Raw genomic sequence first — 18,411 nt, 5'->3', positions numbered from 1 at the left:
TCCAGTAATCTCAAATGGTAAATACAGGCACCATCTTTTAATCAGAGACAGATTTGCTTATTTCAGCAAAGCAATGTCTAACCATCGTGAATAAAAAAGAAAATATAACACAGTAGACCCTGGACCTGAACCCTACAAGCACCTGAAATTGTAAAACATTTCACTTGCAGAGGCAAATCAAGGCAAGGCAAGTTTATTTGTATAGCACAATTCAACACAAGGTCATTCAAAGTGCTTTACATCAACATTAAAAGCAACAAGACACAATTAAACAGTAAATAACAAATAAAATTAAATAAAATAAGAAGAAAAGAGGTAAAATAATATTTAAAGATACCATTGCAATAATCCAACCTACTGAAAATGAATGCATAAATACGTCTTTCCATGAGTCTTAACAGAAGTCATGAAACACTTTTTTTTTTTGTCCCAACTTTTTTTTAAATAAGTCATTTGGATCAAATTCCAAAAGAGCCGCTTTTTAAAAAAATCTAAGATTCTTCCAGTTTGATAGGGTTTTTTGTTTTTTTCGTCTTTTTACTACAGTTTTCTACCAATGAGTAAACGCAGCCTTGTCTCCCTCTCAGAGACGGGATCGTAGGAACTTCTCTGTTTACAGATTTTTTTTTTTTCTTTTTGCTGTAATTTGAGTCAGGCCTGCTAGAAAGTGTTCTGAAAGTGTTACGCGAGTCGAGGTCTGGCTTTTTTAGGTTCTTGGAATATAACACTAACAGGAAAGTTAGGAAAGTTATGACAAGAACTGTGTAGCAGAGCCACAATGAGGACCGCTTCATCGTTTTGTCTGTGATTTGGCATCCCTCACCTTTGCAAAATTGCTTTGCTGGTGTAGTGACAGCTTTTTTCATGTCTTTAAGGTGTATGATGATATGACATGTTTGCACAACATTGAGGGACTAGGGAGTCTTTTTGCCCCTTGAGTTAGTTTGTGACCAGCTATGAAGAGCACCTCTGAGGATCCCGGGGAGCAGTTTGGATGTTTTTATTTTAGGGATGAATGATGGCGTTACCTCACATGTGGGCAACGTAGACAGGTTTACGCGTGGGCTAAAATGCACGGGGTTCAAGTACATGTTGTTCTTTTGTAGCCGAAGCATGTGCATGTCAGGCTGCACTCGTTCAATTGTTTCCAGATGTGCACTCTCTTGCTCCCCTTTCCTTTTTTCTTTCATCTCCCACCAGACTCTACCTCACATCAAACCCTCCTCAACACCCTCCCCACTTCCTATCCCGTGTGTCATCAGCATACGCTCATACATACTCAATTACCTGTCCACTCCAATCATTGCACAGACTTTTGCTCGTCTTAATCCTCAAAATTCAGCTTTTGATTGGAAAGCTGTAGTTTAAAGTGTAAAGCCTCTGCTGAGGTGAAATTCCAGAATAATAAAGTTTATATTCAACATAAGCCTCCTCTAGTTCAAAATCATTGATTCTCTTTTAATCAGCTTGTGTCATTGGAACTTTGCACCTGTTTTAGTATGTAATGAGTCCTTCCAGCCGCCCGCATGCAGCTCTGAGCATCACAGGCCTCACATTCCCTCGCTCCTGTGCTCCCCTGTGGCCCCTGTGTCCCTCCAAGACCGCCGCGCTACACACATCCACAAACTCATACACATGGTTTTGATAACAAGCAGAGTCGAACGGAGAGAATGAGTGCAGCAAGGGAAACAGTTAAAGAAAAACACAGAGGTTCACTGTTGCCAGTAAGTTTTACAACAGAGCCGTGACTCTCTTCTCAGGAATCCTCCTGTTGCACAACAACCGGGAAATAATGGAATGAGAGGCAGAGACAGATGAGGGTGGAGTTATGTGCTCGCGCTAGCCTCTCCCCGGCTGCTTGCAGTTCAAAAAGGGAAGAGCGAGGGGACCTTCAAGTTTTTCTCCACGATTGAAGTATCACTTTTTCCCTCCGTACCCCGGCGGAGTGCGGGGGGGATGAAGCAGGGGACAGCGGGGTGTGTCAAAAACCCAGATGGCCCCTATTTTGATTATGGCGTGTTTTTCGTTATGGGAGACGGAAGGAGGGGAGGGGCCCCGTTGGATTGTGTGCTATATAAGACTTGTACTTAAACTCCAAAGAGCCTGGTCATCCCATGGCCCAGAACTCGGCCAGAACTCGCCCAGACACAGACCAAGCTGACCAACTCTGACTCTTAGAACAGCGTCCACTACTGACAAGTCCTGCGCAGGATATTCTGTGATTATAACATCTTCAGCCAAGGATTTCATGACTTATCACCTGGCCTGCAACTTGAGGATTTATATGCCTTTTTTTCAACTTTTCATCATTTTTTTTCCCACCTTCTTTATAATCTGAAATGCTCTCATCTCAACAAAGAGAGGATGCTGAAGAAAGTTGGATTGCTGAATAGCTTTTGCCTCTATTATTATTATCACTATTGTTGCCTCTCACAGAATGTTGGTACTAATTTAAGTTTATTTAAGCTCTATTTAATTGGTGCAGTGTTACAGCTAATGTGATGTGTAACAAAAGTATGTCTGCCGTGACTCTTCACAGTCTGTTTGTTGGGAAAGAATGAGTGAGCTTTCTTGTGAATAGGTGTGACGTGTGCCTGCATAGTTAGTATAGATGTTAGAAGCATCAAGCGGTGACGGTGTGCCGGTGAGATCTACTGCGTCTCTGGCACATGTGACGTGTGTTGACAGATGAAAGAGGGCACAGAGGGAGGTATACTTAGAGTTGGCACTGAGTTGCTATTTATAGAACAGAAAAAGGCAACTGAAGTGAAGCTGATGTCAACTAATGACATGCATTTACTCAGTTTAGAAAATGCGTTCGGTCCATGCCCAAAACACCAGTGCCTGTTTACGCGCGGATGCATGTGGGGGTGTTTATGGATTACTTTTTCCCTCCTCATAACAGTGCATTTTGGTCACTTGTTATGCCTTGCTTCCACTCTCACATTCTTTTGGTTTTCCTCTACTTTGTGGTTTTCTTGTTTTTTTGGACAATGTGTACTTTGGCTGAGGTCAAAGCCTGACTGCCGGTTGTCCTAATTTGATCGGATATCCAGATCTCTGGCTATATGGCAAACAAGATGTCCCACATCTGATGTATAATAGCTGTCAGAAATTGTGTTATAAGTGACTGATGGTTCTGTCACTTGGAAAAACCTGCCCATTAAACATCTGTGGCAGATTGGATCTCCAGCTACATCCCGTCCCTGACGGGTCTCTCATCCTTGCTCAGCCTGGGTGTATCTGGTTCAAAACTGCGATGTTAATACCAGATGTAAACATTTTCTGGGGGTTGTGGCGGTGTGGGTTTTTGGCGGGGATTGGTACAGAGGTGAATTAGGGACACGGCTGAGGTCGTCTTAAATTAGTGCAGCGCCCTTTTCATGTGTGATGTCATCTGCAGTCATTCGTGTGCTTGTCCGCTCAAGCGCTCTGTTTTTGAGGATGTGGGTGGGCCCTGGCAGGGAGCGCTGTGGTCTGGCTGTCCTTGTAGGTGCCTGACTGACACCACTGGGGTAAATATTAGTCATCATTGCTATGGAGGAGGACCATGGTGGAGGAAAGAAAGGCATGTCTTGGCTCACATATCCCTCCAAAAAATGTGAACAGTGTTGTGCAATTTTGTTTGGCTTCGGACAGTTATGAAGAGGGTTGGAGCCACACCAAAATGCCATCGGGCGCTTTTTCTCTGCACTTTCATTCCTTGATGATCTTTATAGCGGAATAATATGTAAAATAAACTCAAAGAAAGCAATATAGACTAATACATTTGGTCAAAATAATTGCTAGGTAACTTGAGTTGATGACTGATTCTGAAAAAAGATTTAATAACTGACTTAATAATAATTAGATCTATATTCATTCTGAGCTCCCATATGATGTGATTTCTAAGCCATTTTCATATTGATCAAAGAAGTGATTCAAAGTACTTGTAGCGATGGGTTTATATGTTGTCCACGTATCTCTCATTCCCTGGGGACCTACATTTCTTCACAGTTACATCACGGGGATTTTGTTCCTCAACACAACCAAAAGCAAGTGCTTGTAACCTAAATTATAACGTTGTAAGGTTAAAACATGTTTTAGGGTGAGGCTAAAGTTGATGGTTCTGGTTACGGTAAAGCATGTAGTAGACATGGACAACGTCTGGATGCAGGCACGCAGTGAATACTTCTCAACCCTGAACAGTAAGAGTTTATGTGCTGTTGTCCACCGATCAGCACATGAACTTTTACGGTTCAGGGAGGCAGAGGACAAACATCTTATCTGAGTTCTTCTCTTCTTTTTTTCAGGCTCAAGCGCAATGATGCATGTTAGCAATGTCACAGGTGTAGGCAAGGCTTCAGACTTCCTTCTGTAAAGTGTACTCTTTCATTTATTATCGGCTGGTCATTGTCTCATTGCCCCTTTTGTTTAAGATTTTCCCTGGACAAGAAGTTAAACAACACCATAATCAATCAGAGTAGTGACACAACGAACAAGAGAAATGTGAAAGAATTCACACGATACCGGGGCAAATATTTTCAATGTTGCGTTTGTTTCACGACATCAGACACTTGTGTGCTTGGGAAAACTCTTGTTCTTTGTGAAGCTGGTAACACTGGCAAGTCCCAGCCTCTAGAGGGCAGAATAACTCTGGATGTTACAGAACTGCACTTGAGACAAAGTGCATAAAGTATAACTCCACTCTGTAAGTGTGTGTGTGTGTGTGTGTGTGTGTGTGTGTGTGTGTGTGTGTGTGTGTGTGTGTGTGTGTGTGTGTGTGTGTGTGTGTGTGTGTGTGTGTGTGTGTGTGTGTGTGTGTGTGTGTGTGTGTGTTTGTCGGAAGCTTACCAGACGTGTATTTGTGTACGTACGTGTGCGTTCCTACATGTGGGTTTGTCCACCTGTGTGTGTTTGCATCTGCCTGCAGGTTACAGCACGACCCACTGGGGATTCCTGGCTCTGCTGCTTTGAAGTAAGGCTACTCTTGTCTGATAAACGGAGAGCGGAACAGGTGTCGGAACTGGCTGACTCATCCGTGCAGCATGTGCTATTTGCATTCATCACTACACTGTAATGATCAAATTATAAAGAAATATCGTATAGCTAATAAAGTAAAACTGGACAGCACCATGACATTGTGCCCATGTGTTATTAATAACTTGACCATAAAACGTATTGTTTTGCATAGCAGATTTAGATTAGATTCATATTAATGACAGACAATAATAGAACAATTTCAAATAGATCAGTAACTCAACACTTAGACACACATTTGCAGACATGAAAAGGTAAAGAAAACAACTCAGGTAAAAGGTCTCCCACCAACTCTCTGAGCAAGAAGGTCATTTTTAACAAATCACAGCTCTTTATTTCTTTCCTGATGACATCTGCCCCTAACGACCATGGCTGTAGACTGTTACCATGGTGCTGTTGCTAGAGTAACAATCTAAAGCCACGGTCGCCATGGAGACAGCAGGGAGGAGGAACTGGAGTTGGCATGGTAACTGGAAAATGCAAGGTTTCATTGGTTTGAGTGTGAATGTTACGCACTTACAGGAAGTAGGACTCCCCCAATGCAAGCCCACACAGGTTTCCTCTATGAGCAGAGAGAGAAAGAAAGAAAAAAAAGATACACCACAAGAGAGAGAGATCTGGCATATAGAGTGTGAACACCAGCTATCAAGTCAGCCATTTTAAAAGTACTGTGCACTTCCTTCATGCTTTTCTTCATTCCCACGTTGTTCTGACTGTGGGCTCTGATGCATTGCCAGGCTTCAGTAGCCATGACTGTAGACTGTTACTGTACTGTGCCACTGTATAAGCAGTAAGCAGTCTAAAGCCAAGGTGCTGATGCTCTAGCAGGAGGATGAGGGAGAAGTGGTCAGGACAAACGCCACCCGTGTGAAAACCTACACCAGCAAAGAGAAAAAGGGTTAAAACATTACTGCAAGAGAAATCAACACAGTTCTCAAAAGGTTGGCAGTGATTTGTAAAGTCATTGTACTTGTGACCCAAACAAGAAATCTGGACTGAGTAGATAATGTGCTAAAAAGTATTACTTTTCTTTAGTACCATCTTCGTATAGCCCATTATAGCCCATTCATTGCAGTTGTTGTTTGGCCTTAGCATTTTTTTAAATATGTTTTTTTTAATTGACAAAATTCTGAGGGAGAACCACAATTTATTTTAATTGATTTGCAACAGATGTGGTGATTTCGATCATAAACTGACTCATATTCAAGATGATTTTGTTCAGTGGTGATTGTGAAATACAATTCTTCTGGGAAGAAAAGAAAAATATTACAACTTGGTCTTAATTTTCAGATATTATAGTATTATTTACATGTTTACACTTTCAGTCTGTATCTTTATTACGTTTCAATATTTTATTTACAATCTTTACCCTGAATGCTATATTGAATCCAACCGCAACCCCCTCCAGAAAAAAAATATTTTCTTAGCTCGCTAATCAACCAGAAGAGCAAAAATAAAATGTTCACAGATTAAAACTAATACTTCACCACTGTTGTTCATCCAGTTCACCCTTTAATGTAAAGTTTAAAAAAAAACACAAACTTTGACATTCAGCAAAATCTACCACTGTTTTCCTGTCCCTGATCTTTGTAATGTTTTGCCACATTCAATATTCAGTCTCTTTCTAAGAAAGAAGAGAGTAGGTGAAGTAGCACATCAACAGTGTTTGACCTTTGTCATGTCAAGAAATATCTTAGATGGGAGTTAGTTCTTTCTGGGAAGGTCGCCGAGTATTTAAGCCAATAGTAGTTTCAGACAGATTTGATTAATATAGAAACATAAGGAATCTTCAGATGATTACTGTTAATGACTTCTTCAAGGTTCCCCAGATATGTCACAGGTGGGTTTTTTTTCAGAATTAATCATCAACCAACTAATATGTTTTGATTCTTTAACCCAGAGATTTGCCTAGATGTACTACTTATGGATTTAGCTGTATATAACCAAGTGGCTGCGCACAGTGCTATGCCATTATAAGACTTAATGCTAATCGGGTTTAAAGTCTGTTTGAAAATTGCACATTATGTCTTTATAGCTTAAAGTGGGCCATTTTCTGTTGAATTCTTGACATGTTACATGATTTTATGATACTGCCCATGAATAAATGATCTGCGTTACAAAGTATCTCTTAATTACAATTCAAAAGCACCTATAAATACAAAATTATTAATACATATAAAACTAAGGTAAAAGACACATGGGCATGTACCTATGGACATGTGTCTATATATATATATATATATATATGTATGTATGTATGTATGTATGTATGTATGTATGTATGTATGTATGTATGTATGTATGTATGTATGTATGTATGTATGTATGTATGTATGTATGTATGTATGTATGTATGTATGTATGTATGTATGTATGTTGCTGACGACTTACACCTGTACTTTGGGTTATTTGTGTTGTGGACATTTATAGGGAGCAATAAACTAAACTAAACTAAACTAAACTAAACTAAACTAATTGGTGGCTGCGTCCAACAGGTTCGTGACGTGGTTCCTTCAGCACCGCGGTGGCAGGACAGCGCCCCCGCGGGGCCGCGGCTCGGCGCTGTCCGCGGTGCTGAACACAGCAATTACCCAGATCCCAGCACCTGCGACGGTGACGGATAAATCTCGTTTTTAGGTTGGGGATTAAAAAGTCCCAACATTACGTTGATTGTGAGTTTAACAATCAGAATAATATCGGTATGTACCTTTTTTTTTTTTTTTTTTACCTCGCAATGTATCGAAACTACGAGTATTGGGGCCAAACTAAAAAAAAAAAAAAAAGGAAATTAAGAGAATAAAGTCATAATATTACGAGAATAAAGTCGTAATTTCTGAGAATAAAGTAGTAACTTATGAGAACTCTAAAAGGAAGAGCCCATACGTCTTTTGTGGAAGAAAAGCTCTCAGGTATAGTATAGTATAGTATAGTATAGTATAGTATAGTATAGTATAGTATAGTATAGTATAGTATAGTATAGTATAGTATAGTATAGTATAGTATAGTATAGTAGTGGTGACTGCAAGGCTAGCGGTGGTTACATCTCCTGCCATTCCGAGAGGTTTTGTTGTTTCTCAGGAAACAATGAGGATGATCATAAAGATTTTCCTCTTCCACAAAAGATGCAATTTCTTCAAAGTCTGTGTGGTTCCTTCTTCGAAATAGACGCAGTCGTTTGCACAATTGTTTTAAAGTCCTTATACTGATAATAATTCCATGCTGATGAGCCAAAAGATTAAGCATTTCCTTATTTGTGAAACCAATACCAAAATATAACTTCACAAGATGCTCAATATTCCTCATTTTAACACAGGGAGAAGACTGCTCTTCCTGTTAGAGTTCTCATAAATTATGACTTTTTTCTTGTAATATTACGACTTTATTCTCATAACATTACGAATTTATTCTCGTAATTTCCAAATTTTTTTATCTTAGTTTGGCCCTAATACTCAGTACTCAATAGTAACAGCTCAAATCCCATCAAATAGCTGATGAGAAACATGCATTGGCTGAGTTTCTTTTTTTTTTTTGTTTTGGCTGAGAGTTTAAAACCTCGAAGGTACAGGACAATGACGTCACTCCACGGGAACGCCAATAGCCTCTCGTCCTTGTTCTGAACTGACCTATCAGAGCGCGGGGGCAGAGTCTCGGTCTGGTTCGGTTTCCATGGTACTGGGGAGAAACCGCATCAACCGAACGTGCTCAGCTGATGGCTCGGATGTTGGGCTTTGGGTCGTTTATTTTATTTCTTCCTTTCTTCCTTTCTTCCATTCTGTCTTTCTTTTATTTTCCTTTCTTTCTTTCTTTCTTTCTTTCTTTCTTTCTTTCTTTCTTTCTTTCTTTCTTTCTTTCTTTCTTTCTGTCTTTCTTTCTTTCTTTCTTTCTTTCTTTCTTTCTTTCTTTCTTTCATTTCTTTCTTTCTTTTTCTTTCTTTCTTTCTTTCTTTCTTTCTTTCTTTCTTTCTTTCTTTCTTCCATTCTGTCTTTCTTTCTTTCTTTCTTTCTTTCTTTCTTTCTTTCTTTCTTTCTTTCTTTCTTTCTTTCTTTCTTTCTTTCTTTCTTTCTTTCTTTCTTTCTTTCTTTCTTTCTTTCTTTCTTTCTTTCTGTCTTTCTTTCTTTATTTCTTTCTTCCTTTCCTTTAAAATGATAAACGCACTCTGTCAGATTGACTATTGCGGTTTAGGCGTCGTGGTCTTAAAATGTTTATAACATATACTTCGGTCCGTGCCATCCTATCCGCCAGCTAAGACTGAATGAGAGAGAGCTTGTGTGTCGCCCACCAGCCTTTCCTCCCGCGTCCTGCGTGCACGAGCCTCTGCCTTTACGCACACACAACCGTCACATCGCAGCGTGCGCGCGAGCGAGTGAGCTCCATGCCTTTAAAAGGGTTCGGTAGGTGACTGCGCATCATCTGCAAAGTGCGCAAGAATGACGCAGGGGTGACTTCACTGGCTGACGACGTCACGAAATTAGGACTGGGGGAAAAAAAGATGAAGGAAATACCCACCGGAAGTGCATGCAGAGAATAGAGAGAGGAGAGAGAGGGAGAGAGAGAGGATGGAGGGAGGAGGAGGCGAGAAGTGTAGAGCGAAACACCGGAAGAAAGTAGCAATAATGTCATCACCATCATCACCGGAAACCTCCCGGTACCACAACAGCCCTTACAGGGATGAGGAGGATGAGCCTCCACCTCCTCCACCTTCACATCCTCCTAACCCCGCCGGCCGGAATGATGTCATTTAAATATATTAAAATAAAAGTAAATCAATAAATAAAAACGCGGCAAGACGCACATGTAGGCGTGCACGTGTCAGTGGACATTGCACAGTGCCATTTGTACCTGTTATTCTTAGTCTGCCTGTCAGAACAGCCCTGATGACAGACTATAATAATGATTAGAATAATGATTTAGGTATTTAACACCTCAACTAACTGACCCGGAGTGGCAGATCAGACAGTATTGAGGGAGATTGTTTTTTTCTTCTGTCTGTAGTTCCTGGGCCATCAGAGATTCTCTATAGTCGGGTGTGCAAGCTGAATGCTGCCCACAAGGGAGACAAAATGAGTCACACTGCAGCAACTTCCAGCGAGAGGAAAATAAATGAGAGTAACAGCATGTTGGATCAGGTTTGGATGGCTTAAAAGAGAGATATGGCCCAATACGTTCTCCCAGTATTTCCTTTTAAAGGAGTCACATGCAAAACCTATTGTGGAGAAAGAAGAAAATGCAACTTACCACGAAGTTCCCCCGTGTGGTCCCCGCTGCGACACTTTGCTGGGGAAGCATGTCTTGTCCTGTCTCTTAACTCGCCGTCTTCATCCACGGGAGACGCGCCAGCGCGCATCTGTGCGCGCCGTCCCTCTCCACCAAAGTCTCTTCCCATACAGACCGGGCTCTCCCATCAACCCTAGGCTTTTTATAGAGATCCCGTAGTATCTAGTAGATGGGACGTAGGAGGGAGAGGAGTGGTGGGGGGGAGGCAGGGGGGCGAGGACGGGGGGGAGGAGGCCCATTCAAAGATTCACCTACACACGTACGTGCGTATCCCACGTCACTGAGCGGAGTGCAGCTATTTAAAGGGAGGAAAAGTATAGCCCCAATCTTTTTGCAGGTCTTTAAAAAACGGCGGTGAATGAAAATAGAATGTTTGTGGTGCTCGAGCTTTTTACTACAATATAATGTGAAATAGTAAACGCTGACGCGCAAAATCATGTAAGGTACCCAGATTTTGTACATTTTGTGTGGGGGAGAAGGGTAACATAGAGTTTAAAATGTATCCATTTCGGAATTACAATAAGAGCAGATTCAATGCTTGCGGTATTTTGTGGTTTACAATTTTACAAGGACTGCATTTATAAGCTTCCAAGACATGGTTCCAGGTGTTTTAACATCAGGGATGTTGACTCGAGCAGGCATTTCGAGGCACACAGACACATCTGAGCTCTATTTCCCAGCCATTCCTCCTGAAGCAGTGTCGCTGTTCCCGTCCTCTCTCGGCTGCATCTCTTCATTGTGAATTATTTCGAAAAGACGGCAAGTGGCAATTGCAGTCGGAGTGTTTCCAAAATGTTATTGGTCGCATCTGAATAAATCGTGATGTTTAGGTGAGGTGATGAATCACTGCACCTGTCGGCTTAGAAAGAGTGAAAATCCTGTATGCGGAGTCGTGATATATATTTTTTTTCTTATGTGAATTTAATTAATAACCATCGCTTCAATCAATGTAGAAACCTCACGAGAGATGAGACAGGAGTCGTGCGTAATGAAATCTGGTATTCGGATCACACATTCGGGGAGATTCGGGGGGACCCGCGTGCGTAAAAAAGTGTGTCAGACTACGCAGGTGGCGTGCTGACTGAGACACCCTCGCAAATCCCACGCAACTTGGACACAACACTCGGGTGGACATTAAAGGAATGTTTCCTTGAGTTGGGGAAACATCAAATCATGCCACACGAAGTTGCGAGCAAACTTCTTGCCCTTGCACGCCTCCGAACTACCCAGGTGTGGATTGTGATCCGTCTCCTGGACAACCCACCTCCACCTCCACCTCCACATGCCTCCTCCACATACAGACTCTAAACAGGGGATGATTATCCTCTTACTAACTGCTGCTTTCTGAAGAATAAGTCTTTGAAATTATGATTCACTTTCTTTAGTTGAAAGTCCAGAACAAAAGTAGATTCTGGAGTAAAACTTTTTCTTGTGTCTCACCTTTCAAAGTGTCACAGACAGCATTACGGTTCTAACACCTTTAGTTGCCAGTGTTTTCTGTCACTTTTTCCTCCATCCTGCAATTCTGATCAATTAAAATGCATATATGTTTCCTTTGTTGGACCCCCAATGTGACTGCCTTGAATTTAACCTTTCTCTAACACAAATCTATAACAAGAAGGCACTGTGGAGTAAAAACACATCCATGGTGCGTTAATTGAATCTGGATGAAGACCTAATGGACAGAAAGAAAGAAAAGAAGCACCTCTTCTCTCACCGGGCCTTAACCTGGTGAGCCATAGCTCTCTGAAAGCGAATCATTGTGTGAGGCATGGACAGGGATATTTTTTTACAAACTTTAGTCAGGATACTGTTCAAAGCTAAGGATGCATTGTACCTGGACACTTTAGCGACATGTTTCCATATAAGACACGTAGAAGTGAGTCCATCCAACCTGAAGGGGCAAGAATTAAACTTCTCTAACATACAGTTACTTGCTTCTATTTTGCCTTAGGTGCATCTTTGAGATCCCATGTGAAACTTTTTGCACTAGAAACACCTTGTTTAGATCCCTTTTTTCCCAGATCCTTATCTGCATCACCATGTCGCAATACCAAGAGACCACTATTGCACATTTCAAAAAAACCTTTTTTGACCAAGCAGCTGAGAGAAAACTGTCTTTTAAAGAGTAAACCGGAAACAAGACAATAAGTGCTTCAGAAATGTACAATGTGAGACAAATAGAAGAGGGATTGAGTCAAAATGTTGTCATAACCATCAATATGGTTATTCAGATTGTTTCAAGTTAATTTGTAGTGAATTTACATATTTCCAACACAAAATATTTTACCATCACATAATTTCACTATGTAAGACTTGTAAAGCTATGTTATGATCAAGACTTTTTTAAGCTTTAATTTATTTTAAGCTGATTAGATTCTTGTTTCTATTAATGTTTGAAGGAAGTAACAATACTAAATATGAATAAAAGCTTCAATTCATAGATAGGAAATCAGTTTTCATATTTGGCATACTGACACGTATGACTATCCTCATCCAGACATCCAGAGAAAACATCCTCCTAGCAGCCGAAGAAATCAGGACGACGACACGTGAACAACATTTTGTGGCTTGTGTTTTATTTTTCTTCTTGCTTTGCAGTAAACTTACTTTATAATTTAATACAGAGGAGGAGGAGGAGCATGAAAGAGTCAGCCTTGAGTCTGAACCGACACAGAATGCAACAGGCTAACACTGCTGATGTGCTGGCGTGTGGTGGAGGGTCAGTATTGGATAAATGTGTGTTAGCACAACTATACACAAGCCCAGTTCTCCATAAACTGAACCCCACATAAATATGTAAGCAATGGAAGGGTGGATGAGTAAAGCAATATAATTGAAAGACTTCTAGACCTATTCCCTCCTCGAGATTGCATTTTTATTTTACCTTCAGCACCATAAACCCTGTATTGTTTAGCATTTTCTCATCTCAGCCCGATAATTTTGGATCGGGCTCTGGAGGCTGTATTACATTTATCAGTGTTGACCTTTTACTTTTATTTCTGACACCGAACAACGATCGGCCCACAGGCAGTCTGCCTGTTGAACCCACAGTCAACGTTTCACTGGCTTCTATCTGGAAACTTGATCATGAATCGGGATGCAGATCATTTCCTGTTCAAATCTCTTATGTGTTTGTCATGCCCAGTTGTTGGCTCTCTCTCTCTCTCTGTATCCTCATCTGTATTCCAAACAGAGAATGCAGTCAGATAAGTGAGAAAAAAAATAACCCTCACATCCACTTTTCTCTCTCCTCACAACCGCCTACTTTACCTTCCCACCTCCCCTTCTCCCATTCTGACTCATACTGAAATCCCAGTGAGATTCTTCTCTCTAGCCCCCACCCCTCCGCTCTCATTTATGTCTTCTCTCCCTTTGATTGCCGAGCCGACTCCAATGCAATGAGCAGGGCAGGCAAGAATGAGCAAATGAAAAAGACAGAGACATGAATGGAGGGATGAAGATAAGGGAGGAAGAAGAGGGAGAAGAGAGTGTGCTGTTAAATGTGCCAGTAATGAGGAAACTGTGGAAAAGGAAGCAGGAGAGAGGGCGAGAGCGAGTGTACAGGGATGTGTGTGCCAGAGTGAGATGGAAGTTTGGAAAGAGTGGGTGTTTCTTCGTGCTACCCCTCTCGCCCCCACATCGTTTCCTCTGCTGTCTCTGCGCTCCTCTTGCCTGTGAGATCACAAGCCCCCCCTTACACACAGCGGCAATTCCACATCCACCCACTCACACAGGCACCGCAGCAGACACATATTGCAATCCGAGACATATGAGGAATGTGTGAGCGCGTGCCGCTCTTTAATGTCGTCTGATGGTGACGACACCTGTAAAAGTTTTACAAGAAGAAAGCTGACCAGAAAAACATGTGTTATGGTCGGTATTAACACTAGTGGTGGGGGAAAAAAATCAATATTGCAATATATTGTTGCGCTCTCTGTCGCAATAAATAATCGATAAGCTGACGGCAAATATCGATATTTTATTACAACACACATAATGGATTTACGCGGTTGTCACCGCACTATTGTTCATGCACTTCAATTTGTCCAGCTGTACAGTGTTTACATTTACAAGCCTAGGAGGCAGTGAGACTCTATACAAATGCACTTTCTTTGTACATTGTATGAAGTTTTGGCGTTGAATAAATGCATAACTACAGATGTTTTCCTTTTTATGGGTAATTTTTCTTTTTCAGTCACATATATCGTGATATATCATTGATGAAATGTCTTACAATATATCGAATATCGTAGATATCGTGCATCGTGATATTATCGTTATCGTGGGCCAAATATCGCTACAGTATTGAATCGTGAGTTACCCGTATCGTCCCACCTCTAATTAACACCAACCTCTTTTCTGAGGATTACAGATTTTGAATGTTTCTCTTTATATGCAGTGAGCTAAAGTCGTTTACTTTTTGTTTGGCGGTACTCCATAGACATTTTTTTTTGGTTGGAGAAGGCATTTTCCTGTTTAGTTAGTTAGCCTTTCTAGCCACTGATGACATGTCCCCAGCTGCTTGTTGCAACACAAACCCAAAGCATGAGTGATCTGCCCCAGGTTAACAGTTCTTATCAAATTCTCTGTTCTTTTTCCCCAAACAAACATTTACAAATCGAAAATAACACACCAATCCTGGTTTAAATGTCACCTGAAGCTTTCATTTTTGAGTTGATGCCCTTAAGAGATCACATAATCATCAACACAACTACTCATCTGCATTTGTTTGCTGAGGTTCAGTATGGGGTCTGGAATCTTTTTTGTGTCCATCACCGGGATTATTTTCAGTGGCATCTGTATTTAAGCATCAAAAGTTGGAAAACTTTATTTATATAGCAAATTTTACACATTGTAATTTAAAGTGTTTACATAAGATAGAAATACATCAGAAATCTTGAAATGATATGAGCATAATACATACTAAAACCAAGGATAAGATACATTAAAACGAAAGAAAATCAGATCAACACAATTCTAAAACAATAGATACTAAAAACATGAATACTATCAATTAAAGAAAAGAGAGTAAAATACCTAGCATCAAAATAAAAAAACTTCACAAGGATTACAACTAGATAAAAAGAGCTGCAAAGTTTCAGCGTAACTTCAGAAGTGGCTGGAATTATGGCTCATTTAATATCAACGGGACATTTATTTCATCTCGCTGCAACATAGTGGATAAATGCATTTTCACCCTGTTGTGTTTGCTCATGATTTTTCTAGGAAGACTTATACTCTTTCCCTTTTATTGTCAAAAACAATTGTTTCTGTCTGGTCTTTGTACAGTTGAAGGACATTTGAATCCATCAAGCTGTTCACTTGCTCTAAGCACTGATAGCGTACGTCTGTTGGACCTTAGACATTAGGTGAAAGAGCACAGTAAATCTAAGTGTCATCTGCATACCTGTGGAAAGTAATATTGCTGTCATGTATGATTTGACCAAGAAGAAACATGTAGAGGTTGATTAACAGCAGACCTAGAATTGACCCTTGAGGAACTCCATAGGGCATTGCAGCGTTAAACTCAGATTTATGTTCACCCATGGAAATGATGCCTCTTTATTTGTATTTTTACTGGACAATTATACCATATACATCATCTTTTAAACAGTATTTCTGGGATCTTATATAAAAGCAGGAGCTTTCGAGTCATAAGAGAGATCTTCTTTGGTGCAAATGTACATTGTGTTAGAAACAAAAAATAATAAAAGAAATGTAGAACAAATGATAGAATTTAAAGTGATTGACTAAAGGTATAAGCTCAAGATTGGAAAATGCCATGATAAATTAACTTATTAACTCAAAACAGATTGAACTAATATGCAACAGAGCAGTTATGCTATAATGATCTAACATTAGCAGACTGGCTGTGAAGAAGCTTCATGTTGACCACTGGGGAACTCCCCAGTCCCCAGAGCGCCAAATTCATCCAAACTCACTTTGGGAATAAAAATCCAAAGATCCTAGTTCACATATGAAAAAATAATAAGTGAGAATGACTCTTGGATTTCTGAACAATTTTAGATAACAGTTGAACTAAAATAACAGGTCACATGCACAAAACGAGAGTCATATGGCAAAGCGAATGACTTGTTCAGCATGTTTAGGAGGCATTCAACCCCAAAACACCAACTGTTAAGCATGGCGGTGGTGCCATCATGGTCTGGGGTAGGTTTTTGGTGAATTTCCCAAAACTAAGGGATGGATGCAGAAGGAGGACTGCCTAAGAATTCATTACAATGAAATCTAACCATCAGATGAGCAGCTGAAATGTGGATAGAGTTACTATTGGTGCTCCAAAACGGCAAGGGCCCCAGACACAACACTTGGGGAGCTGTTGAATACACTAAAAGGAAAATACAAAGCTATTACATTTCTCTGTGCATGCTAATACAGAATATATACTGGAATAAGGCAAACAGATGTGTTCTATGTGCTTAACACTATAATGAGTAACAGTTTTAATGACAGTTTTAATAAAACATTGATTAAATAAGGTCATGATATGGATCCACTAGCCTTATTGCTAGAATATGTGTTACATTCTGGCCTTGTTTAAAATTCTCTGCTTTATATTTGCCTGGTCTTTTGGCAAATCACCCCATGTAATCTATCTCATATAGTATTTTCTTAACCCCCCCCCCCCCCTTTTGTTCCTTTCTTTCTATGGTTGAATTATACATTTTTAAAAAAATGCCCTGAAAGTGATATACTCCAAACATTGTGTACCAGAATTTCTGCGTCACACAAGCCTCAGTTTGTCTTCCTTTGTGATTTTCTGTATCTCAACCAATTACAGCTGTCTCCCTCTCACCTCCCTGCCATTTGCATATTCTTTTATTTCTAACCCAGCCCCACCATTGTCATTCTTCTCCATCCTGAACTCCCAGTGACTGTATTCCCCCATCTGTCCTTCTCCATCTCTGCTATAGTCATCTCTAAAAGTCATTTCTTCCCACCTCTGTTTTTCACCTGGGGGAGACAGAGAGAAGGAGAGGGAGATAGAGAGAGAGAGAGAGAGAGATTATAATGTTGCCAGGACAAATAAAGGTGTGATTGGACTGGAGACCCCCCCAACCCCAACTCCACCCCAACCCAGCTGCTGTTTTAGATGCACCTGCACAAACTCCCTTCTACTCTTTCCTTTCTTATCTGTATTCATGTTCTCTCCTCCTCCTGTTCTCTCCTCTCCTCCCGCATCATGCCTCCTCACCTCTCCCCCTCTGTCCCCCTCCCTCACTACTTCCTTGCCTGCCTCTCTCTGTCCTTCTGGGCTCTTGTCATTCTGCATTGCCCCACCTGCACTGTGGTGCCGCACTGACAGTCAGATTGCTGCACACACACACACACACACACACACACACACACACACACACACACACACACACACACACACACACACACACACACACACTGGGAGACACACGCCCACCACTTCCGGCAGCCCCCCCCTCACATCTCTTCACTGCAGACACGAAACATTCTACAACCCCTGGTGTGCCAGTGCTTTATCAAGACCCACTGCTCTTGCTACATCAGAGCATTCACACTCAGAGAGGCTTCTTTTTTTTATGTCACAGAAAACAGAAAAAAAAATTTGAAACAGCAGAATACCTAATGATACAAATACAATTACAGTATAATTATGTCAAGATATAATAATGAAATGAATCAATACTGGCATCTCAATAGTTTTTTAAAGGTTTCTTTTGACACCTTTACACCAATTATTAAACATGATTATAAACATTTCAAGGTAGCTACTTACAGTTTCTTACGAAGAAAAAGAAGCTTGTCTCGTGATAATGAAAAGGATACATTCTTTAACTATTTTCCCTAAAGGAAGGACAGAAAATGCTGCCCCTTTAATTTGATGTTGCTAGGGAGATGAAGCTGTTTACTTCAGCATCAGCCACACCGATGATGTCTGCATGAACTCTTCTTACACCAGCTTCAGTGGGAGGACACACACGTTTCCTCCTCTAATTAACAAAGTCAAGTAACACAAAAGTTATGTAAGATAGACGGGTGAGAAAAATATGGTGCATTGCATTAATGAATTATAAAATAACTTCAAAGATTATGGCAGAAAGTTTGTTGTTGCACCAGTCC

The 18,411-nt window shown here is 40.7% G+C and overlaps 1 protein-coding gene across 1 annotated transcript in view; it reads left to right on the top strand.

Annotated features, from left to right (window-relative positions):
- Window positions 1-18,411, top strand: part of taok1b (TAO kinase 1b) — a 377,870-nt gene that overhangs the window by 299,943 nt on the left and 59,516 nt on the right. The gene's annotated exons all lie outside the window — the stretch shown is intronic.

The sequence above is a fragment of the Cololabis saira genome, chromosome 14 (genome assembly GCF_033807715.1).
Source record: "Cololabis saira isolate AMF1-May2022 chromosome 14, fColSai1.1, whole genome shotgun sequence".
In the NCBI taxonomy this organism is placed as follows: domain Eukaryota; kingdom Metazoa; phylum Chordata; class Actinopteri; order Beloniformes; family Belonidae; genus Cololabis; species Cololabis saira.
This window is presented reverse-complemented; position numbering and strand designations above follow the sequence as displayed.